Source organism: Buteo buteo, chromosome 10 (genome assembly GCF_964188355.1).
Source record: "Buteo buteo chromosome 10, bButBut1.hap1.1, whole genome shotgun sequence".
In the NCBI taxonomy this organism is placed as follows: Eukaryota; Metazoa; Chordata; class Aves; order Accipitriformes; family Accipitridae; genus Buteo; species Buteo buteo.
Window position 1 is genome coordinate 21,393,469 of NC_134180.1, and position 26,367 is coordinate 21,419,835.

A 26,367-nucleotide genomic window follows, 5' to 3' on the forward strand; every position below is an offset into this window, starting at 1 on the left:
AAGAGAGCAGCATAAGCAGATGTCACACAGTCCCTTCCCTGCAGCAGGTCGTTCTGCCTCAATGCTGCAGCAATCCTGGAAGGCTTTATGCAAACCTGTCGCACTCCTTGCTTTTCTGCCTCTTTCTTTCTACGACAGCTTTAACTGTTGGGTTTGCACTGCAGCATATTGGTCATCAAATTAAAATTCAGCAAGTTTATTTATGGGATATCTTCCGTTGCAGACAAGTGATAGTAAATGTTCTGAAAATGCACCCACTATATAATTGATATTACAGGAAACAGCACGTATGTGAAATATAAAAGAGAAATCCCAGAGATTTTCTTTTGAAAGGAATAGGGCACCCCCTCTTCCCTCCAATAAACTAGTAAAACAGTCACCAAAATAAGTGGGGTTTTAAGCTCTTAATCTCTCTGTATCAATTAATTTGCATTAAATCCCATTAATATTTCACTTAGTGTTCAAAATTTCAATTTTTGTGGTTGGGGGGGCTGTCACTTCAATGAAGATTTTTTCCAAAATGAAGGTTCAAATGTGCTGCATCATCCAAACACTTTCATACAGGCACTGCAGTGTAGCAAGTTGAAAGGAAATCTCATGAGGAGAGGATTCCAGGACACAAAAAGCACCATTGCTGTTAGTGCTAATTAGCAGCTTTTTCTGCTGTTTCAAAAGAAGTTCCAAAAACTGAATGAGTAGATGGATTATTTCACCCCAGCGGTATTCTTCCAAGTCAGGGGTGAGACACCTTGTGAGTGTGGTGCTAGTTTTTGTTCTGACCCAACAGCTAAAGAGCCTGACAATTTCTTAATCCAGCAATAGTCAGAAATTCAGGTCTGCAACTCTGTAATAACAATATCAGGAAACAAAAGAAATATAATTTCTGTTAGAACTGATGGAGCTCTTCTCTTTCCAAATTAACTAAATGATAATTCAAATATGTGCAAAGTTGTCGGACAGAACATTAAATTCTGACATATATTTTTAAAATACTCAGCTATTAAAATTGCTGCACACTGATTTAAAGAAGACATAGGGAATGAAGAGACCAGTAAGTCAGTGCAAAGGAAACTCTCCTATGAGTTAGAAAAGAAAAAGAAAGATTTCTGAAGCAGGCTGTGACTTTAAACCACCATCTACTCTTCCTCTGATTTGCTTCAGCTTGGATTATAGAAAGGCATAGACAGTAATCAAATTCAGAGCATATACAAAAACACCCACAAAAATCAGAAACTACATAATCCATCCAACCTGTCAGGGTGCATAACCACCTGTAACCTGACAGTACATTAAAAGCGTATTTACCACATCTGTTTACATCGATTTATGTTTTCTTTAACCATGCACAAGAAAGCCTATAATAATCCGTAACTCCTGATTTCAAAATGATATACTAAAAATAACCATTTTCTCAGTCTTTCTCAGGCTCATGTCCCTAGGCTCAGAACTTTTAAGAAGCATGCCCAAGAGCATCCAGGTAATCATTCTACACAGAATCTGCAGACTTCCAAGTGCAAAACAGTCCTATACTATATGCAAATATCTGTAGTTCTTGGGGAGATAAAAACAGTGTGTCAATGCATCATATTTAATCACGGGTAAGAGTTTGTTTAAAGGAAATTATATAATCAGTACTCTTGTAGTGCACATTGTTGGTTCTCTAGTTAAAGAAAAGGGATGTAGGAAATCGAAAACTCTCTAAGTTTTAGTTAAAGTCCTTTAGATGTCCATGATTTCAGAAAATATAAGTCCTTTTCAGCTTGACCATAACTCCGAGTTTCTTAGGTTATATTTTTTCAATCAGGTCTTGTCAGCTGCAGAGCTCCTGAAAGGAGCTCTTACCTTAAACTTACCTAGTGGGAAATGAGAAGATAGAAGAGCTGTTTATTGTTGTTGTATTTTGTTGCCAAAGCCTTGAAAGGCATCTGTTACTATATGGGAAAAAATGTATATTCATCCAAATTAGACAGCCTATATTGTTTAGTGAAAATCTTTGATAATGGTATCTGAATGCTCCAATATTTTCTTGGCTATCTTTCACCTTGACAGTAATGCACTTAAGCTGTCAGAGTCCTTTTAAGGGCAGCCACTCTAAATTAATTTTACTGGAACTTAATTATTGTCGACGTTAATTTAAAAGAAAACAAAATCTAGCAATAAGAAGTAAAGGAATGTTCTAAGTTTCACTGAAGTTGATAGAAAAACTTTCACTGGGCTAGAATGAAAGCAGTGGATGGTGAGATCCCCATGGGGGCTAGAGGTTAGAAACATATTTTGCTGTATAAAATTCTCATTTTTTAAATGCTCTAAGCTATTTTTAATGGGATTTACCTTTGTCAAGTTCTCTCATCTCTTTCTTTTTCATGTGTTTCACAAACGGCAACACATTTACAGGTATATGTGGTTCTGAAATAATGAATTCATTTAGCTATGCAGCTCATTACTGCATTTTGACTGTTACAGTAACTGGTATAGCCACACTCTTCCTGAGTGCTGGTGCAGGAGATGGGATAGGTGTAAACATTTGAAAGACACAAGACGTGAGTGCATTGGTTTTAACAGAGACATAATCAGTAGGGGCAATAAAATGCCAGTTTTGATTAGGAGTTTGAAAGCCAAATAAAAGCCTGCTGAGGCAAGCTGAATATTTCTACCACTCATACTGCAGCACAGCAGTTGTGCATGGTGAGAGGTGACTAGGGAGGATTAGCATGACCTTTTCTTAATGAACAGGACTATAAGTTTTTTTTACAGACTGGGTGGTAAACAAAGCAAAGAGCTGGAAAAGAACAGATCACATAACTTTTAGTAAAGCTTGCTTTGTTTAGCTTTGATTTTTAAATCTGTAAGGTATTTTCCCATCACTGACATTTGTTATCAATTGTGTATCCCAAAGTTGGGAACCAAATATATTGTGTGATCTCATTCAAATTGCTCAGACTGAAGTTGTCACATTTTTAGCTACTAAAACAGTAAAAAGCAGATAATGCACTTGGTCAACACAGTACATGAAAATGCAGTAGCAAATTACACTACTGGATATGAAAGCTGAGACAAAATTTTAATACTCCAGATACCTAAAGATCTAGAGAACTTGATGGCTAATTCTACCTGTATCATTTGACTAGTTACATTACCTTGATGTGTCTCATAGAATCTGTGCATTGTAGCTACTAAAACTTGAATGAGAAAATCAAAATGGTATCTCCTGTCTTCTCTGTAAGACTTTCGTGCTTCCATACTTACTACTCCTCTTTTACCCATAGACAGCATAGTGTCTGAGCCATTGCAGTGGAGCATGTATCAAATAGAAATCTTTTATGATTCCAAGGGAAATTGGTTTCAGGGGTATTTAATAACAATATCCTCCATGTCTCCAACTTTGTGCAGTCTTCCTTATTCCTGAGCCAAAAAGGAATTTATGTTTCCTATCTCTGTACTCCATATTTAACACAGACACTGATGACACTCAAGGGAAGTATTTACACTTTCTCAGAATTGCACTGTTTGGGCAGAGAATGCCAGTATTGCCAAAGTTATTGCAAAATGTGGTTCAAAAATTTTCTGGTGGAGAGGCTTTTTATTGCAGTGTCTTTCAACAGAGTAGCAGTTTATTTGAAATTTTCATTACTAACTATGGAAACACTTTGAAGAGATGCTTCATTTTGACTTAATCATTCCACCTTTTATATATTTTATATTGCAAAATGCAATGTAACAAGCAGTTTCATGAGCATTGGAACTAACAGAAAGGTTTTTCAGAGCATTTATGCTTTGTGGGAGACTAAGGAAAGCATTGTGAACATGTCTCTCATTAACCAGTATGGGATCCTAACATGAGAGAAAAATTAACAGATTTACTGGATTCTCTGTTTTTTTTAAAGAAAATGTTAGAAAATTAATACAGAGAATAAAATTTTAAAAATAACATCATAAACAAAGCTCTTTCCAAGATTTGGGCATTCCTAAATTTTTCTTTAATGTGGATTCTGTGGTGCATAACATACAATGAGTTCAAACTTCATACTTTCCTTTAAAGATGTTATTTGCCAGGCTATTTCACAAAATTTGTGGGAATACATAATTATTGATCCATTTCAAACTATAGTTTAAAATCACCAATAAGTTAAAAAATAATTTACAGGCTGATGATTAACATATTTCTTTAGGAAACCAGGCTAAAAAAGGAAGTAATACTATCAAAATCACCACAGAAAAATCAATATTTCCAGTGAAGCTGCAACGAGACAGTTAATGAGGTCCAAATTAAACGTCCTCCTTTAAAAAAAAAAAATCCAATATTTAGTTTTTAATTTGGTTTCAAATAAATTCAGAATTTTAATTGCAATTTGTAATTTACCTTAGAATAAAAATTCAAAGTTTTGGGCAGGGAGACTATTTGGGTACCTCAGTATTGTTTCTGTGGGATCCAGTTATTGAACCTGATCATGCATTTTGCTTATGCCATCATTTTGTGTCTTAATGATGTTGAGAATACACCTCTAAAACAAAAACTTATATCTTAAACAACAATTCAGCCTGCCTTTCTCCTCCAGCAACATCTCTCTATTATTTACAGAATAAGAAAAATGCATTATTTGGATAGTAAAATAAATAACAGAATAAATATATGCTTGCTTTTCTAAAGACCTCAGACTAATTCATAGATAAATGACCAAATGTCCACAAACAGGAAGAAAGCAGAGGATGAGAGAACTATTTATCCAAACTTTGGACAACAAAGAACAACAGAATTCAAATTCAGATTTTGTAATTCCTCATCTCTTGCTTTAGATACTAGACTAGAGAATCACTGGGGAAGAGGTCATTGTCCATAGAGAAACTGTACGTTTCCTTTACCATCTTTGGAATTTATGTCATGCTTCTGCATCATAGTGTTCAGGTAAGCATTCACTTCATTTTAAAGTAATGTTTTTCAGTCAAATAAAAAGAATCCCCACAGAATGAGCAGTCAGCAGGTAGCATTTGTTTCTAGAAATGGAGCTGCCATTAAATCATTTTTATCCCAAAAGGATGGTGCGTGCATGTATTACAGTGATTTTTTTATACTGCATTAAGGATGGATGTCAAGCCAATGCTTCTGAAGAGCTGCAGAAGACCCTGGGCAGTAAGTTGCTTAGTAAGGAAGTCACGGATAAAATTCAATACAGGTAAGTGAAGATGATGCAGCCAGGAGAAAAACTATCCCAACATTATTATGCAATGACTGTCTTTCAACTGGCAGTCACATAGGAATGAGATTTTCATATTACAATAAATATCTCTGTGAAAACATCAGCTCACTGCTCAGTAGTGGTTAGAAAGCAAACTTAGTGTTAGAAATGACTGAAAAGCAATAAAGACTAGAACAGCCAACGTTATTATGCCACTGCATAAATTGCAGTCTGCTTCCTCTCAAAAAAGCATACTGTGGAGATGGAAAAGGTACAGGGAAAGGCTACAGGAATGATCAAATGTGTGGAATAGCTTTTGTAAAAGGAGAAACTGAGTAGATTAATATTCTTCTGTTTGAAAAAGAGACAACTGAAGGCTGAATTGAGAGAGGTCTTTAATATTGTGAGTAGAAAGCAGACAGTGAATAGAGATTGATTGTTCACTGCTTCTTCCAGTACAAAGAGGGAAGGGAGTGAGAGAGAGGAAGAAATCAAATAAAATTGCAGGGCTAGGACCAGAGCAAACTTCTTTGCACAATGTAGAATGGTGAGATATGTCTTCATATAACATGTATTAAGTGGTTAAGTTACGAATTATTTTCCAAAGAACTCAGCAGATGCTAAAAGACTATATGAGTTGAAAGAAACATTGGACAAAATCACTAAAGAAATTCCATGAGTCCCATAAAAAAAAATAAAAAAATCTCTGCTTGAGGATATGTCTGACTCAGAAAACACTCAAAGCTAGAATAATAGTCAGAGGATATACTTCTACAGTTTGCCCAGGCCCCTAGTCTACCCTGTACTCCTGCATAGTTTGATGGCCACCATCACAGCCACAAGATGCTGAACTAGACTGACCTTGGTCTGACTCAATCCATGTTTCTACATAGAAGTTTTTCCAAGAGCCACAGGCATTACTCAGTGAGAAGCTATCTAGTTCTTTCTTTCTAACGCTTCAGATTTCAGGCAATTGTCTCTGACAATTGGTCTTTAAGAGTAAATAAGATGACAGAAACACATTCAGTGAAACAGCCTTCTCTATCATTGTTTGGGGAAGAGGGGGGGGAAGAGAGGGGGGGAAGAGAGGGGGCGAAGAGAGGGGGGGAAGAGAGGGGGGAAGAGAGGGGGGAAGAGAGGGGGCGAAGAGAGGGGGGGAAGAGAGGGGGGAAGAGAGGGGGGGAAGAGAGGGGGGGAAGAGAGGGGGGGAAGAGAGGGGGGGAAGAGAGGGGGGGAAGAGGGGGGGAAGAGGGGGGGAAGAGGGGGGGAAGAGGGGGGGAAGAGGGGGGGAAGGGGGGGAAGGGGGGGGAAAGAGAGGGGGGAAAGAGAGGGGGGAAAGAGAGGGGGGAAAGAGAGGGGGGAAAGAGAGGGGGGAAAGAGGGGGGGAAGAGAGGGGGGAAGAGAGGGGGGAAGAGAGGGGGGAAGAGAGGGGGGAAGAGAGGGGGGAAGAGAGGGGGGAAGAGAGGGGGGAAGAGAGGGGGGAAGAGAGGGGGGAAGAGAGGGGGGAAGAGGGGGGGAAGAGAGGGGGGAAGAGAGGGATATATAAAGCAAGAAAGATATAAAGAGAAAATGAAAGTGAGAAAGGAAAAGTGAGAGAGAGAAAGAGGAAGAGAGAGAGAAAGAGGAAGGGGGAGAGAAAGGGAAGAGAGAGAGAAAGGGGAAGAGAGAGAGAAAGGGGAAGAGAGAGAGAAAGAGAGCGCACGGTAAAGCGAGAAAAAGAGAGAGGGGGGGGGCGAGATGGGGGGAAGCAAAGGGGGAAGCAAAGGGAGGGAGAATAGTTGGTGCTTTCAGTAGAGTAAAAGGGTGTGTGATCCCCTTTACCAGGGGAAACTGCATGTCAGATCATCAGTTGGGTAAATTGGAATAGTCCTGTTGCAGTCAATTGGACTGCACTATTCAGCCTAGCGGAGGATTTAGCCTGAGTTGCTTAAGCCTCAGAACAGCCCTTAGGTTTGCAAAAGGTTCTTTCTGACATGTGGGACACTGCAAAATTTTTCAATTTGTGCAGCTGGTTATACTTTTCACTATAAGTCTGATCTCAGATCCATCTACTGTCTTGCCCATTAATTCTGCTCTAAACCTGACCTTGTTTGTCCCTTGACCCTGTTTTACCACAGTTCACAGTAATTCTTTTACTTGTACAGCTTCATCTATCTTACAATCTCTGCCTTCTTTTTCAGTCCTATGTACTATAAAAATATCCATGAAATTTTCATGTGCTGCATAGTATGCCAAGTTACTTCATGAAGAACACTCCATAAAATGCTGTTCTGACAACAGTATCAAATATACTACATAGTTGATATAAAACTGTTTTTGTGCTTCCAACATGTGAACATCAGTCCCTACAAATGAGATTATTTTAATTAAAATTTTAGCCCAAGAAGAAGGAAAAAAAAAAAAGAGGTTTTGTCCATGTTGGTGCTGTACTGAAGAAGTCAGTAATCAACAAGTGAGCATTGCTTTACTGGCATTGCAAACAAGCAGTTCACAACAGAAGGCAGTAAAGCACTCTTCAGACACTGTATGTTTGCATCTTAAGCTCTCTTGAGCTTGCAATTTTCTTTATGTAAGTCAGTGTGTTTTGTACATCTATTTATCACATTTTATTTTGGGGGAAGGTGGTAATTGGAAAGTTTGGTTGATTTGAAATATTTCCTCTGCATCTTTCCTAATGTACAAAATACAAATACAGGCAAACAGACTAAGATTTTCCACCTGATACATTATATACATATATACTGAGTAAAGCAGTAAACCAAATTACTGTAAAATCCACCTTAATGATCCTTGTTCTAACTGCACCTTTTATAAGGACAGTTAGTATTTTTAAGAAGTTATTTTATACTAGGTATGTAGGTAAGTATAACATGTGGCTAAGGAATATCTGAGTTACAGTCCTAATCAGATTAAAAAAATTAATTTTAAGTCCAGTTGATGTTTACATCTTCAGTGGATACTGTTAGGTTCAGTGGTTCAGAAGCTTTTAGATAAGAAGCAGGATTAACTGTTCTTATAGGCAACAACAGCACAACATGGCTAGAGCAGGAATGAGGAAGTAGGGCGGGAGAGCAAACTGCAGTGCATGTGCCAAAGAAAGTGCAATCCCAGAGGTAAAAGCCCTCTGGTACAGGGGCTGTTGCAGTTACCAGGCCAATTGCATTGCTGTCTTTCCACAAGGCCCTGCAGTGCCTCACCGTGTCAGGTCTCAAGACCTCCTCCTTCTGGTGTGCAAATTTAGTTATTCACTCGTGAATGCATTCCCTCTGAAACACAAAAAAATTAATTTCTTAAAAATACAAAGTCTATTTTGAAAGCACTGAAACAGGTATAGCTTATTATTCTTGTAAGTGCTCACCAGCACATCTAAACATCAATGCTGAAGCATCCCATTCTGCTTGTAGTCTCTCTCCATTCCGGGGGCTGGATGAAGCATCCTACCTAACTAACCCTTGTTATCTTAGAAAGTCAGTATTTGCTTTCCTATCCGTGTCGGTGTTTTCCCCTTTTCTTTTATGTTCTGTAACTATGTCTTCTAAGCTACCTTTCATTCAAAATCCAGCACACTGGATGTGTTGCATGTGCACTGTGGAGTGCACCATCAGCTGTTTGTTAAATTTCCAGATATCTTTCAGGCAGTTGACATCCTGGACAAATGGGCAGATTTCCCTTCTTCCAAAATCTTGCTGGAAAAGGTGATCATGTTCACAGTGACCATCTGATGTTATTATCCTTTTTATACTTACTGGGAACACTTCCATTAGAAAAAAAAAACATTGGTCTCAGAGAAAATAGAATGAGCCAGATTGTTACTAGCTGGTAATAAAGACCAGTAAACCAGTGAAGAAAATCAAGCTGTTCTCATTGACAGTAGCTCACCATCTAGCCCTTGCATTTCAGAATCATTCTAAGGAATATTAAAGATGCAAATATAAACTTAGACTTCTTTTGCTCTCTGCCATCATGAGTCTTCTCAGCACCACATTACTGTATACTTTGTCTAAGCTTAGCACATTGCAAAACAACTTCTACATATTGCCAGCCATGTGGCAGTTGAGATAATATCCATGTAGCTGTGCTAATGACCTCTTCTGTGTTTACCGTATGTTATCATTCCCCCTGAAATTAAGTAACTGTTTTACAAGAGTTTCTGCAAATTGACAGTCTTTAGCAGCTACTAAATGCAATGTATGCTTGAAAAAAGGGATAACGGAATTAAATTTACATCTCAGAAAGAGGTATTTTATAAGCGCTTGTTGATTTTTGTACTAGCTTAACATGGAAAAATGGCAGATCTAAGTTACTGGTAAACCCAACCACGTTGTTTCAATAGGATTTTGTTTACCTTTCACTATGTTATCCTAGTTATACAGAGGAAAAAAATATACACAAGTGTAGGGATCTTAGATTTTGCAGTGCTAACCTGGCAAAGACTTGATTCTGCACCAGGTCTCCTTGAGGGAGGAGGGGATGGAAGGGCAGGAAAACCTCCCAAAGTTTACCCCACTTGGGTGGGATGGCAAATTCAGCTCATGGCACATGTTGTGACTTTAGTGGATCCTGTCTGAAGCATCAGTTTTATAGCAGAATTGAATTACAGGATAAAATGGGAAATTTTTTTAATTATTTTTAGTCAACTGGTGAAAATACCTGGGGCCAGGTAGTATTTTAAAGCCAGTTTTGCCAGCATTAAGCAGCTTCATACTCACTCAAACACTCCATGCCCCAGAGATTTGAATCACACCTGTTTTGTTTCATGTAGGTTGTCAAGAAGAAGGAGAAAAAAAAAAAAATAAAATAATATACTTGAGAGTTTAACCCCTGGGTCAGATTACAGGAGAGAGGAGAAAAAAAATCTACTTCAACAGGTTTAAGCAGTACAATAAATCTGTGCTGACAGATATTTGACAGCCATGTTTTTACTGACCTCTTTCTGTTTGAGGAGATGGGAAGGAAAGCAGTGCTTATTGAAGGTCATTTGGGAACAAATAAGAAATAAAAACAATCGGAAAATTGATATGATTTTGTTGCACCAGCTAAGGGCCTGTCTGTATGAGTTTGATAGGATATGAATTTAGCTCACTGTATTTACCTTTCCAGTCTGGCAGACTGCTTGCCTATATTTACTATAAATCAAGACACTTTAAAATATATATAATATTTAAAAGAAAGTCTTTCTGTACTAATGAATATTAAAATACTCCTGGAAATACAGTGCCTGGAAGCAATGCTATGACGCCTTTTCTATGTCAGGCAATTACCAATAGGACTATCTTTTAAGACTAAGTAATTCTAATTTAATATAGTTCATGAACATTTCAACAAGCTAGAAACAAACATGGCATTCAGAGAAGAAGAGACTCTCCTCTTGTGAAATTGTACATCTCATTAAGCAAACATAAATAGAAACTCCCTGTCAGGATTGTTGGTGCATGTCAGTTGAAGACTGTGGAGCTGTAACGATTCATATCAGCTGATGTAAATCCAGATCCCGATCCAGACTCCTAACAGCTTACTACTATTTTAGTTTTTGCCAGCTGAATAATTTTAGGTGGAAAAAATGTTGCTACTAAAAAAGAAATATTAAATCATGACAGGGGAGATAAAATTTGAAAGTCATGGTGAATTCCTACTTTTAGTACTTTAGGTAACTATAGTGCTACAGTGTTAGTTATAAGGATGGTGGATTAAACAGCCAGGAAGAAAAGTTCTTTTTAAAAATTATTTGTATTTGTAGATGCAAGGAGAACATAAGGGAAGAAGACAAGAATAATCTTGCTGGGCCAAAACAGAAGTCCAGTTAACATCAAACACCATCTCCTTACAGTTACAAGAAAAATATACAGAGAATAAAAGAGTGGGAGAAGTATATTTGATACCTAAGTACTCTCCAAGCTCCAACAATTTTCAGCTCAAGGACTTTCTGATTTGACTATTGCAGAAGAGCTGGGCTGCCCAGCTCTTCTACAAACTTTACCAGTTTCCAGTTGTATCCATAGAAAGAAGAAAAGATGGTAAATATTTTAGGAATCTATAGCCATCCAGCCTTACAGAACAATACTGATTAAAAAATAGGGGAATCCTAACAGTGGTAGAATGCTGACTTTATCTCTGTAACAGCAGGAAATAAGAAAAACTTATCTAAGATACTGTATATGAAGTGACACCAGAGTTTTACAAGAGTCCAAGAAAATTAGATGCTCAGATTGCTCCAGATTTCAGAGAGATTTAGGACACTTAACTCTGAATATTTTTAAATGGTATTTCAGACTCTTCTGGTATTTCTTCAGGACAAGAATATACACATCAGACCCTGCTGATGATTTCTGAATTATTCTGCGGGTGTAATGGAAGTTTCTGCAGACATGTCAAAAGCTAAGTGGGCATGGAAAAGTGGACAACCTGTTTTTCAGTGTAGGTAAGTTTCCACTACAGTGACCATTCTAGAATTTTTAAGCAAAAATTCAGTTTCTGATGTTATCAAGCCATCAGTTATCATACGCAGAAACTAATTTTTTTCTTCCTTTAGAAATAACTTTTAATTTCCCAGGATACCACAGAATCTACAGTACAGAACCCAGATCAATACAGCAGGAAATAGTCTCGCAAGGTAAGGTTCTTTTGTAAGTATTGTTCTTTAACTGTGATGTAAAAAAAAGGCTATTTTTAGCCTAATATCTGTAGATTAAAGTCTCTCTAAAATCTAGGTAGACTTTTTCTAGACTACAGTCTTATCTCTCAAGGAATATTTTAATAGTCATTGTTCCAAAAGGCATATATATATGTATAACAAGAGCTAGTTTTGTCTCCTACTTAAATATGAACTAGTATTACCATTTCTTTTCATCTTAACACTGCTCTTCTAATATTTATATCTGAAATTCCTTTAAAGCCTATCACTTTGGAGTAAGGTGAAAGAAAGTTTTAAGAATAGCAAATTATACTGTAATTTATATTGCTTGTTTGGAGGAGCAAAAAGAATTAGGTTACATAAAGTTAGAAAATTGATACCTAAAACTTTTGGATAAAGAAAAGAAATTCATATTTGAAAAATTCTGTATTTTTAGTTGTTTTGTCAGTATCACAATGGTATGTAGGACATCAATCAGCCATTTAACAACATAAATACTTCTCGATTTTCCAAAATTATGTTTTCACACCTACTACGTATGTGTCTCCAAAGACTCATTAAGGGATTTGTGATGGATACATTTTCATTTTGCTATACTCCAAAGGCTGAAAATTTGATACAAGTGCTCCTTATGCCATGTTTCAAAGAAAGATGGAACACCTCAGGGGGCTATTCTGTATCAGACTACATTTTATTGTATAATTGTAGCTGTCAACTTTTTGTCGTCATTTGCAGTACTAAATTTTAAGCTTGCGCATTTCATTATAAATAGCTCACTGTAACCTCGATAACTCTATTCACTTTCTGTTGATGGCCCTTGAGCAGCTTATAGCATAACTAAAACCAGAGTGCATGATAAATATTTTATAAAAGCATCTATTGTCACCTATTTATCATTCATATCGTACTGCGAATGCACCATAAAATACGTATTAACATTTTACAGATGTTGTGCTACTACTAACATATATTTATATATATTTTTAATCCTTTGTAAGTCATACAGCGTTGTACCAGTATAAAAAAAAACCATTCAAAAAGTTGGTGCATGTTCAAATGATTGCATCACACAAAGCCATTAGTCATTTGAAACTCCCATGCATACCACGTTTTAGTTGATAACTAAGTCACAGCATAAGGGAATGGTAAATTTATACAATGAGACTTACTGGAAAGAGTGACTATATTGTATAATATCCTGGCTAATATACTCTGTGGGGTTCTGGCAGGCTGTGAAACTACAGTAAGCCTGTAAGAAAGAATACCTAAAATCAAACGATTAACTGTGTATGATTTTCACTCCTCTCTTCTCCTGTTAAAGAAACTTTTTGTAAGGCTTGATTTAGTTCAGATCCAAAGCTTTGTTTGAAATCAGCTATACAGCTAAATCTGGAATGTCTATAACTGGGGAAAAAAGCAGTTACTGAATGATCTACAGAAATTTGGGAAACAAGAGCAGAAAGCATAGAAAGATTCAATATTATTAAGAATAAAAAAAGAGTAAAAAGCACATATATAGAAGGAGTGGAGAAAGTGACAACACCAAAGTATATTTTTACTATATGAATCTTGCCTTTTCTGTACAAATAATGAGATAATTTTCACATATAATATATGCAATTAGGACAAAGGTATGAAAAAGATAATCCTTGAGAAGATTTTTGTCAAAAACTTTCGACTACTATTCACCTCTCCACTCAAAGTTATGGGATCTAAAGTTGTATGAATAATTGATGCTTCAGTTCAGAGTTCTTACTTTCTCTATTTTTCTTGTCCAATGAATAATTCATTATTTTTGCAAAGAGAAACACTTTAAATAGGAAAGATTAAGAGAAAGTCATCTTCAAATACTCCATATCACTTGACTTGGAAAAGCAATATACCTAAGTTCCTGTCCCTTTGCTGAATTTGGCAGACAGCAAAGCTGAATTCATATTTCTCAGATGCTGAGAAGCAGTGTGAGTAGAAGGAATACCACTATCTCTACTGTAGTTCTAGGAATGGTACCTAAGCCTCTTGGACAACCAGCTCTCAAAAAAAAAAAATCAAAATATTTCATTTTGAGTAATGCTGTTTCAATGTTTTCCAGATGTATTACTTTCATTTGCTTAAATCTGTTCCTTGAAGTTGGGTCAAGATGGCAAACAGTTTGTACTGCACTGAAATTCAATTCTTTAATGAATAAATGATTCCCAGAAAGATTTTTGCAAGCTCCAATGTGATCATATATTCATTATGAACTGGTCTATAGATCCTGCAATCTTTAACAGTACTTCATCTAGTAGTGATTTTACATATGCGTTAGTATATCGCCTGTCTGCTTTCTAATATTTCTTATGAGACATTATTATATTTTTGTCAGGAAGACTAAATGTTGCAGTCCTCAGACTTCTAGTATTCATTATTATCTGAAACCTTAATAAATCCATAAGATGAATTTATTTCTAGGGCATTCAGAAAAGTAAGACAGAAGATATTTCCTCTTAGATCAGACACTACATTGCCTGAATCCTCCTCAAGCCCTTCAAAAACATTGTTTGTTTTAATTCTGAGTTTTAATTAATATTTTATTTTAAAAATACTTACTTGGATCTTCCATGCGTCAGACCTATATCACCTTTATGTATCTTCCTTTTGATAGTAAAGCTGAGATTTCCAAATAACTGAAAATGGAGCCACTTAGCATAAGTCGTAATTATTCTCTACGTGCTCTATTTATAGACTATGAAACAGTTTGAACAGGAAGAATTTGAAAGATCCATCCCAGAATACTTAGAGGCCACAGTCTGTACAGTATTTTTAACAAGCAAGTAACAGTAGCTTCAATTGACTAATGTATATGAATTTAATGCTCGTTTAAAATACCCGTTGCATTCATTAGCTGAGAGGTGGCCAACCTGAATTCTACAAAATTATCAGCACGTTCCTACTTTTGGTGACAAATAGCATCCTTATTATTTTAAGCTTTTCACTCTAGTCATACTGAAGTTTAAGTAACTATGTTGTCAGAATACAATAGCTTATAATGTTTTTTATTACTACTTTAAATCTTCCTCAACCTTATCTAAATGGGTAGCAAGGGAATTTTTTTCTTCTTTCTTTCTTTTTCCCCTTCTTTTTTCATATTAACTATATGGCAGAGATTTATGAATCCTTAAACTTCTACTAGTAAATGTATAACTAAAATGCTCCATCTATGCAAGTGAATTTTTAACCTAGCTCAGTTTCACAGTCCACAACGAGCACTTGAACACTAATGACAGGCTGCATGCTGTACCTAGAGAAAGACCAGGAACAGAAGATGAGAAAGGAAGGCCAATGGGCTCTATAACACCATACTTCACTGCTCAGATGTGCAAAATAATATGCATTACAGTTCAATTAGCCTGTCTATTTAACATGTGCCTTTAATTATTCACCTATGGCAAGTCATCACAATAGCTCAGTTCACGTCTGCCTCTGAGACATATCACTGCAATATTGCTGTTGTTTTCAAGCTTGTAATTAATATTCATCTTCTCAATGGCTCTTTATGAAGATTCCCAGCAGCCAGTCTGGATGAAGGACTCCCCCTGAGCTTTCAAGTAGTATTTTATTGTGAAAAGTTTACACGCTTCATTCATACTGTGAAACTCTGATAGGAGGGAAAATGAGCAGGAATAGTTATAACTTTCTGAAATGCTACTGCTTATTAATTGGGTAAAACTCTAAATAAAAATCCACTTAAATTAATGAAACCTTTTTTATTAAGTTCAACATATTGACTATAAAGTAGATAATTCCCTTTAAATCTACACATTCATGCCTTTCCTGATGTGAACCTCTCATCCACCTTCACAGCAGATTCCTGTTAAACCTAGGAACTCAGTAACTTGAAAGAATGGAGACCACATAAAGAAAACAAAAAGTATTATTTTTCTCCTCTTTCCTCTCTCTTCCTGCCTTGGCAGAACTCACTGAATAGGAAAGTAAATTTAATTTTCCCTCCCTCCTTCCATAACATTACATAGTGCTGTACTGTTATGGTATGTACAGCTACGTTTCCATTAACAGGAAACATTTCCAAGGCATAAAAAACCTGAACTACATTTATTTTAGGGTATCCCTAAGCTTATCTAAACTACTCTAAGCATGTTGTGTAAGCATGTTATTAAAGTGCTTCAGATTCAATAATAAATTTTTTTTCGTAGCACCCTGTGTTTTAGTGTTACTATTTTCTTCCTTTTATGCAGAGGAACTGTTGTAAATTCAAGTTCATGCAGCACAAGGAAATCTGGGGCAGAACAGATTTCTGTTCTCAAACCTTCTTTAGAAGGTTATAGGAGACTCCAGTTACAGCAGACTTAGTAACTAATAACCATTTATCATAAAGATTTTATTATAAAATCATAGCTTCAGGCTTCTAACTTCATTACGTAGTTTACATATGAGTGTCTGTTATTATCTAACATTTATTAAAGACATCTTCAAAACAGAACACCTGACAACCCATGAAAATCCCACCAATTTTATTCTCCTCATAGCCTGTCATGGTTTAACCCCTGCCAGCAACTGAGCACCACAAAGCCACTCGCTCACTCCTTCCCCCTCCCAGTGGGATGGGGAAGAGAATAAAAAAAAAAGTAAAACTCATGGGTTGAGGTAAGAATGATTTAATAACTGAAGTAAAATAAAATGTAATACTAACAATAATAATAATAAAATATAATAATGAAAAGGAATATAATTTAAAAAAAAAAAAAAACCAAACAAACAAAACCACACCAAGAAAAGACAAGTGATGCACAATGCAATTGCTCACCACCTACTGACTGGTGCCTGAACCATAATCTGCCCCTCCCAGCCAACCCCCACAGTTTTTATACTGAGCATGACATTCTATGGTATGGAATATCCGTTTGGCTAGATTGGGTTAGCTGTCCTGGCTGTGCTTACTCACAGCTTCTTGTACACCTGCTTGCTGGCAGAGCATGGGAAACAGAAAAATCCTTAACTTAGATTAAGCGCTACTTAGCAAAAACTAAGACATCAATGTGTTATCAATGTTGTTTGCACACTAAATCCAAAACATGCTGTACCAGCTACTAAGAAGAAAATTAACTCTATCCCAACCAAAACCAGGACATGCCCCCAGGAGAAAATATGAGTAATATAACAAATGCTACTCTCTCAAAAAAACAAAACAAAACAAACCTCTTTTCACCTAACCTAGGCTAGAAATGGTTCAGAAGAGAAGGGCAAGTCCTTTGTTTTAAAATGGACCTAGTGGAGATAAACGTGTATCCAAAATGCATCTAACCCAAAATGCAAGCTTCAGAATAGGATTGTTTTCCATGTCTTTCTAATTTTCTGCCTAGGTATTATTTGAGTATCTGAGTCCTTTCTATACAGGATCTCCTAAAACACCTATCTATGAGTCTGTTGATTCCATCAATTAATCTAGGAGTCTTGTTTGAGGAAATCACACCAAGGCATTGACCATTTGTGTTATCCACTCTAAAACAATCTCTCTCTTTTCATACACATGCATAATCCCTAGTATAATCCTTTTTCCCCTCTCTACATGCTCCACTGCAGATGTGGCTTTTTTCATTCTACTTTAACACACATTTATGGTAAGTGATGAATGTGACTATTTTCACAGTGCTGCTATTGCAGATTGTACATCCCCAAATTCGCCACATTCATTTATAAAGGACAAAGATCCTGTTACTATAGTAACTGCAGTTTCACATACCCTGACTGTTCTGTCTTTAAAAGCTTTGCCACAACGCTGCTGCAAGGGTTTTTTTTTCCTCTTTCCTTAATGCTACAAATCATTAGTTCCTCACCAAGCAGTCACATATAAACATTTTCAAACATTTCTCTCATAAAAAACCCTACTCTTTAATCATGTCTCTCCTGAAAACGCCAAAACAGTAGGGGAGGGATTTGAATCAGTGATTTTAAATTGCTTGATTTAAAATTATATTAGATCTGAGCTTTATAAAAATAATGTGAAAAAAAAATTGTTACTGCAACTTTAAATAGTAATTTATAATGCACAAGATTATAATCTTTAACATAGTACAATTGCTATCTTCTCTAAATTTTATAAAACTTCCATAAGCAAGACCCATTGTATTTAAAAATAAGATCCAAATCCTTACACCCTTAAACTAGAATAAAAGTAGGCACATGTCTGAAGATAAGTGTCTCCATAAATTTTTCAGAGTACTAGGAACAAACTTCTTTTTATTAGTAACTTTTTGAAGTCTAAAATGGGTGTCACTTCAATTCCCACTGCAAAGAAATTCCTTTGGCATTCACATTTTTAAAATTGTTAACTTTGTTACGTTTAAACATAGGTATGTAATACTATAGGTAAGTAGCAGGACTCTGCTGCATGGCAGGAGCTTACTAGTCATCATCAGACTCACAAGGTATGAGCACAAATGACATTTGCCTAGGAATTCCCCAGGAATCCACTGGCTTCCTCATCCTGCTATGTAATATTGACACGTACTGTGCCATGGCCCTACCTTTGTCTTGATGCTGTTGCTCAGATATTTCTTCCATAGCATACCATGTTAATAAAAAATCAAGAACACCTGTCTTGCAACAGCAAGTATTTTAACATGAATAAACAAAGGCTGTGCTTCACAAATACAAAGAGATAAAATTACTAAAATCAAAAGAACCACCTCAGAAAAGAACTCTAGGTTCTCAGTCATCTGATTTTCATCTCCTTGCTCTTTCTCAACAGTTTCTTTCCCCACTAATCTGTCATTTGGTTTGCTGACTAGTCAATCTGTATATCCGACAGTGGATAAACATTTCAAGCTCTGGATCCCTTCCTGTTCTTCTTCCCTTTTCCATCAGGTGCTAGATTCTCTATGCTGGTAAGACCACCTTCCCATTTACTTTATTAGCATACCAGAGAAACTGTGCAGTAGCGCAGTGTCTCATTGTTTGAATGCAGAAACTCAGAAACATGGCAACCTAAAATGAAAAATGAGCCCCCCATTTCCATATGACACTTCTGATTTGTAAGAGACAATTTAACATGACTTAAAAATTCCTGAAATTAAGGGGAGAGCTGCTGAGGAAAGAGTTTTTTCCCATTATCAACCACTGTACATTAATTCCTCTGATTAACACCTGTTCTCAGGTGCTTGTATCTGACTTGTAAATACAAGTCCTGGTTTCATTCCAGGATGCTCTGCTCCCAGCTGTAGGGCATGCATCTACTTCATGATTTCTGCTGACGTTACTGCCTGGTCTGCTTTAAAGAAATCCTAATTTCTTACAAACCTCAGACTGTGCTACTTGTTGAAGCATAAATTAATTTAGTGCCCACCTTACCACATGCTGTTAGCAGGGTTTTTGTCTGTTTGCCTGGAACATAGTACTGAGTGCCTGGAATGGCTACTCAGATATCCAGAAGTGACTAGTTGGTAGATTCTGCTTTCTCTCTGGAAGGCAGAAGTTGAACATGTCTTCCATTAGCACATGATTTTCCTCTCATCACAATACAAAGGCCCCCAAAACTGCAAAGTGGTCAGTTGGTCAGCAGAGGCTTCTTCAAGATGCATCCTGTTAACTTTGGGTGAGGCTGCACAGCCACCATGCCCCCAGAATGGCTTGACTTGTCCCATTCCAAAGATCACAGCGAGGCACAACTACTCCTCTCAGCACAGCTGCATTCAGTATCACTCAGGGCTTCACTTGAAAAATTCTGACTTTGTATCAGTGCTGTTTCTAGGCCGCCTCCTAAGGCATTGCTCTACTATCAGTTAAAAACTCTGTAAGTCTGAAATATTTTGTGACTGATAACTTGTGTATTATTTCTTCACCCCTTTAATGTCAGTCCTTGGGTCTGTATCTTTGAGTACTCTCTCTGAGGTTTCTCACTTGTGCACGCAGAATCCAGAAAAACAGTTGACCAGCAGTTTAAATTTCTGACCTTCTTTCCTAACTGTAGTTTAGAATAATTGTTATTTTCCAGGCTCTTGGCATATATCTGAAGTCCTTCCAAAAGTATCAAATAAAGTTTACCCATTCAATACTCCAGAAGCTGTTTGTATCACCATGAACTAACCACTGACCAGCTGTGACATCTTTTTGATACAGCTAGGTGCTTTTGGATCAGAGATTACTTTTGTGCTGCCTGAAAATTCTTTTCCCACAACAAAGCAATCAATCCAGCTTGCAGGTCTTACAGAAGGTAAAATGAGACCATTTTTTTCCAGAAATATTCTATCTTTATTTGTTCTGGTACCTAGTTTAATCGTGTGGTTTTAGGATACTTTAGGACCCATGTCTCATTTTATTATGCCCTATAGAAATCCATCTACTTTTCAAACTTCCTTATGCCTTGTTAAAACTTTAGAAAAGTCCGATAGGGACTCCTCTTCTTCCCTCTTGCCGAGATTATTCTGGAGTCATAGTGTGATCAAGTGCACTGTTTTGCACTATCCTATCACACAGAAATGGTTGATACTTGGGTCTGTCAAGTATTGCAAATTCTCGATGCAAATGCCTTGTAGTTTTTTAGGTCTGTCTCTCTGCAGTTTCACAAAATAAACTGATTTACCCTCAGATAGATCTAGGTGAGATGGCACTTTTTGCATGGCACTGGATTTGCAAACACAGGGTCTAATTTTGAAGTTATGCTTTAAAGCTTAACAGATGCTATGGCTGATGGGAGTTTTGCTAGCTTGCTTGCACTGCTTAGCAATGACAGTGGATAAATACACAATAGCCCATAAATTCTGTTCACGGCATCACCATTGCTGTGGCAACTTTTCTTGGCTGGAAGGCTATAGCATGTTATTTCTGAGCCAGCTATCACTGTCTCCCAGTCAGGCAGCATAGCCACCTCCAAATATGCCCTCAGGTTATCTGTGGAAGAGCACACCATTTGTGTTTCTGGTTTGTCAGAGAAATTTCTGGAGACACAACAGGAAGAAATTTTGGTAGGTGAAAGCCCTGGTACTGTCGCAGGATTTTTGCCTAATAATTGAAATAAGTGAAAGATGTGAAAAAATATAAGCACTCCTGAACGCTGAAATGCTCTGTTCACTATACAAGTTGTGAGGGATAGTGCACTCTAATTTTATTAATTCTACCTTCACTTTTCACATGAATTTTTTATAGAACTAATACAGAGGAGTTGTTTAGAGATTAGGAGGAGTACTTTGGTATTATGTTCTCTGCTGTTTTTAATTATTTCAAATGGAAAAAGGCCTTCAGTCAAAAAAAAAAGCTAAATTGCAGACAGTGGCATAGATGGATGTTAGCAGCAGCACAATTAGCCCACCATACAGCCTGCAGTTACTGTACCTCTGTGCAGAATCCAGTAGTACATGGTGTACATAATTTCCAGATATCATAAACCTCATATAAAGCTTATGTACCAGTGTTTACTGCAAATAAAAGGTTCACAAAGTTGCAAGTGAAGAAAGACTTCTCTTTTGCCATATTTAGAAACACAAGCATGAACCTTGAGTGAAGGAAGGATAAAGTGAATGAGTCATAAACACCTCCCTTCCTTTCTCCTGTTCCCTCAGAAAAATCTTAAATGTTGGAGCTCATTTTAGAATAAAATTCTTATTTTTCTTATAATCCTCCCCACATGTCAGTTAACGCAGTTGAGTGCACACAGCACTATCAGCTCAATAACCTTTTATTTCAATGTAGGACAAAACTAACCAAAGGAAAAAAACCAACCAGTTTGTTTGAATTAATGATTATTTCTAAGATCCCTTTTTATCCAAATTTGCACTCAGAGTGTCCAATTAACTAGAGATGAGAAAGCCACATAAGATAAAAAAAGCTGCAGCAGTCTTCCACAATGAATCCAGACCAAATCTCTTAAGAAGGTCAAAAATCTAGTTTTTTTTAATATCCATGCTGTACTTCTACTTTTTGTTTCCATACATAATCATTTGCAAAAGCTAATTCTTCTAGCGGTAATCACAGAAAACAAGTATGAATAACACTATATGTATGTGTTGTCCAGATAGGGCATTCGAATGACAACTTAGACCTATATGTAATTCATGTGTACAAAAATGTCAATGTCAAAATTCTACATATAAATTTCTTATCATTTTATATGTAAATGTATAAATAAATACAAACAAAGTACCATTTGTTTTATGCCTGCCTCCAGAAAGAAGTCAGGATTTATATTTAGAAAGACAAATAAAATCCTGGAATTGAAGGCAAAGCAGGTAGATTTGACTTGACAATAGGAAAGTTTGAGGGAGGAAAAGATATTTTTATGTTTTCTTTAATGAGGAACTGTCTTGCAATTAGCATGTGTAAAATAAAGGTGCATGAAAATTTATCTGACACACACATACTTCCAAAAATGTGACACTAGTAATTCACAAGGTTTTGGTTGATGGAAGTCTTAAACTTTTGAAGACTTACCTAATCAGTGCGTATTGCTGGCTGTCTATAAAATTAGACTAGTGATTCCACAACATCAGCTATTCCTATAGTGGTTTAGGGTTGTCAGTATGCGTATTCTAGGACTCACAATATAATTTTCACATCAGTTTGTCCACTTCGTAGACTATTCTTCCAATACTTCATAAGAGGGCAAAAAGATTACTCTCCAGTACACAGATTTTTTGTACCCACTTTACTCATTCTTTGAAAGCTCCTGAGACTTGCTCTTGAATCTAGGTAAATGGAAAACCTCCGGTGTAACAGCTCATTCTGAGAGATTAAATTCTGCCTACTACATGATTGAACACATTGCCAGTCAAAAAGAAGCAATCACTGAATACATCAATGAACAAGGACATTGGGGAGGGCATTGTTCTTTATTCTGTCCAATAGACCATGGCAAAACACCTCTTTCATATCAGAGATTGTTACTGAATGAGTCAGCATTAGAAAAGCATCTGGTCTTATACTCATTTTTTTCCTACTTTTAAAAATGATTGAATAAAACAAACTTTGGCAAGGTTCTGCCTTAGAAGTAGCAAATTAATTTAAAATCCCACTTCATTTTACATGGCATTAATGTGCTTTAAATGTTGAGATTGATCATCCTGTAGCCATACCAGTAGGCCTCTCTTCACGTGTGCCCACAGGAGGAGTTTGGCATGACACCTTAAATACTTTGACCAGGGAGAGGGCTTCTCTCACATGTATTTAGACTCATAGAATTAATAAATAAATAAATAAATACATGTAAGATTGGGTAGAGCTTTTAGAGACATCCTTAGGACAGTCCTCTGCTAAAAAAATTGCCATAGTTACATGCTTCAGTAACCAGGGGTTTGAAAAAGCCAAATTGTAACAGCTGGTAATTGGAGATGAAGGGGAACTAGACACAAGAAACACACAATCCTTACCTTGATATATATGGTCCTAGCTTTGAGATATGGCAAATGCCAAGATTGTCAGGAGCTGGAATACGGGACATATGATGAAAGGCTGAGAGAACTGGGTTTATTCAGTCTTAAAGAGGGAAGACTTCAAGGGAACCCTATTGGTCTCTACAACTACTTAATGGCAGGGCACAGAGAAGATGGAGCCAGACTCTTCTCAGATGTGCACAGAGATGCTTTTCAGAGTGGAAAGAAAAGAGAAAATGAACACAAGTTAGTACACATGGGAAATTCTAACTCAATACAACTTTTTTTTTTTTTTTTTTTTTTTTTTTTTTAATATATGCATGTTCAAAACTGGAACAGATCACCCAGCAAGGCTGGTGAATTTCTACCCTTGGAGATACTCAGAATTTGACTAGACAAGGCACTGAGCAACCCTGCTCTAATTAGCCCTGCATTGAGTGGGAAGTTGGATGAGGTGACCTCTAGAGGTCTCTTCCTAGCTGGTGATTCTGTGTCTGGTTTCAAATTTACTCTATTTCACTAAAATTTGATGTCCCCTCAGTTGTACCACTGAGAACTGATCATGTCAGAAATAAAGACTGATGGTATAAAGGTTATGGACAGAGAATAATTTATACAAAAAGAATGAATACCTTGCATTTGTTAGTTCTGGATCTGCCACATTTCAGGTAATTGATAGGAACTGCATTTCGCTCTGGAGTCTTGGCAAGGGTATGGAGACATGTTTCAAATTAGAAACTTATCTGACTAGCTCTATTCAGTAGCTTTCTGCTATAATATTTCCCACTATGCAGGAGGATGGAATAATAATGTCTCTTCTCCATTTCTCAAATAGCATTTCCTGACACTAAGAGATTCTTAACAGAGTTACACAACTGTGTGTCTCTTGGCATTCTAGACAGAGAAGACAGTAAGCCCTAAATTGCAAAAAGTTATCTTGAATACCTAACCTTCCTGTAACCACAAGCTAGTATCTCAAAAGCATAGGGAACCTTCATATATAAACATTACAGTATTAGCAGCTCTCATATTTAGCATTGACTCAAAACATAATGAAAAGGTTAAATCTGGCTACTGAAATCTACTACTTTTATTGTCATTTTCCAGTCTGCTAAATTGGAATTGGAGGCAGTTTAGCTCCAATGGAATAATAACAACTTATAAAAAACATTTTTAAAAACGTTTTCAATTTTTTCTTCTGCAGCCTACTTTTTTCTTGGCTGAATAACTTGCTACACATAAATTATGCAGCTCTCATTGGCATATGGAAGGAGGCAATAGCTGCCAAAGGACTTAATACTTCTGGTGTTACGAGTAAAGTACAATTTTAGGTTTTTTCCCTTTTTCTTAAAGAGTGGAAGAAGAAGAAAAAGCAAGACAAAAAAATACCCACCATCTCAGTTAGTTGAAAGCATGATAATTTAATTTTTTTAGATATGGTTTAAAAAAATAGAAACTTAAATAAACCACAAAAACTTTCTTTCCTCCAAGTAGCAGAGGGGAACTAAAAAAAAAAAAGTCATGAAAACATGAGAGGAAAAAAAAATGCAGATGAGAAATGAAAATTGCATGAAAACAAAAATGCTTTGCAGCAGATTGCGGACCACATCTTCACCTATATAAATTATTGCCACTGGAGTGAAGTCAATGAAACTACTCCAGTTGACTTTACCAAAGGATCCATCTCTCTCTTTTCACTAGGTTCTTTCCCCTCAGCTCACCTTAGGTCAAAGAATTGACAAGTGACATGGTCTACAGAAACCTCAGCTATATCAAAAAGGCAGGGTCTGACCCATGAGTGAATTAGCTTGTGTTTATTGCTTTACGTGACATCACATTTTAAAGAATAATTTTCAGAGTTACTTTTAATGAAAACATTAACTGACTTATTAAATTAAAATACGCACTGCTGATGCATATTTCCCAGGTTGTATATGACATCTATTAAATATATATGGGTAGATATTACCCCTACGTTTTCTTGTGAGACAATGTAATTGATCAAGTGGGAATATACTTAGTCATTTTCATGGCTTTTCTGGACATCTTAATCCTCATAGGTATAAATTAGAGTGGCAGATATACTGGCAGTTTTCCAAGTTTGCCTTCTGAATTATGAGCTGCTCAGCAAAAGCTATGCTGCTGACTGCTTTTACACAGAATATATAGTGGGGGGAAAGACCCCAAAAGAACAAAAGCTTGAAATATGCGAGTCCACCTTTCCTGCTACTATCCTCTCTCTCTCTCTCTCACACAAACAAATATTTGTACACATTATAGTCTAAGTTTTAGTGCCTTTATTTTATTTTACTTTCCACTAAGCAAACCTCTAAAAATTCTTAGGTGCACAGTGAAAATAACTTGGCACACCATCCTTCCTCTGCTGCTTCTCCTCATGCTTTCTTTTCCCTTTTCCAACATTCACATCTCCTTCTTGTTAAGTCTCCCTCTTTCTCATGAGCAAAGTTATATATGTTATATATAAGGATGCAATACTGCCCTGTAAAGTATGCATGCAACACTGAATATTTTTGAAGAAAACTGTCAGAGTGAATGTTTTTGTTTAGCTGAATCCTATATTCAGGTTGTACATCTCCACATGGAATTAAAGTAAGAAACATAAATTTATTAGCCTATAAATATATAAATAAAGTTTCAAATTTTCCCACTGAGGTGTCCAATATTAAACTATTGCAATAACACTGCATTACAGCTATGAGGATTTACTGCATATCTGTTACTGACATAATTGAACAGTTGATTTCATTCCAGTGGCCCTACTTTTATCATGAACTTTTCACTAGTGTGAACAAAAGATTCACAACTGAGTCATTAACAATTTGGGCAGCCTTTGCAGCTTCTCCCTAAGCAATAGCACAGAACCTCACACATATGCGGAGTGCCTTGGTATGCTAGCAATGGAGTAATTTCCTTTACATCATGGAGAAAGACCTCACTGTCACTTAAATGAAACTTCATTTTAACACTAGTTAATTTTTTTCCCCTCCCCGTCAGTTTTCCTGCTGTGAGAATTAAGACAATTCACAGTGTAAAAGGGATGTAAATAATTACTGATCATTATTTGAACCTTTGGTATGAAGAAAGGAGTGAGAGAGACAGAGAAAGAAAACAAAAGACAATACAAGCCAGAGCAAGTAAAACTTGTAAGGTTAGGATAAAAAAAGGCAAAACAGAAACAGCAGTA

General features: G+C 36.6%; 1 long non-coding RNA gene across 1 annotated transcript in view; it reads right to left on the minus strand.

The window, feature by feature from the left end:
- Window positions 1-395: 395 nt before the first annotated feature.
- Window positions 396-26,367, minus strand: part of LOC142036017 (uncharacterized) — a 50,354-nt gene continuing 24,382 nt past the window's right edge. The window contains exon 3 of the long non-coding RNA XR_012652034.1: window positions 396-844. This is a non-coding gene — a long non-coding RNA (uncharacterized LOC142036017). The remainder of the gene's footprint in view (window positions 845-26,367) is intronic.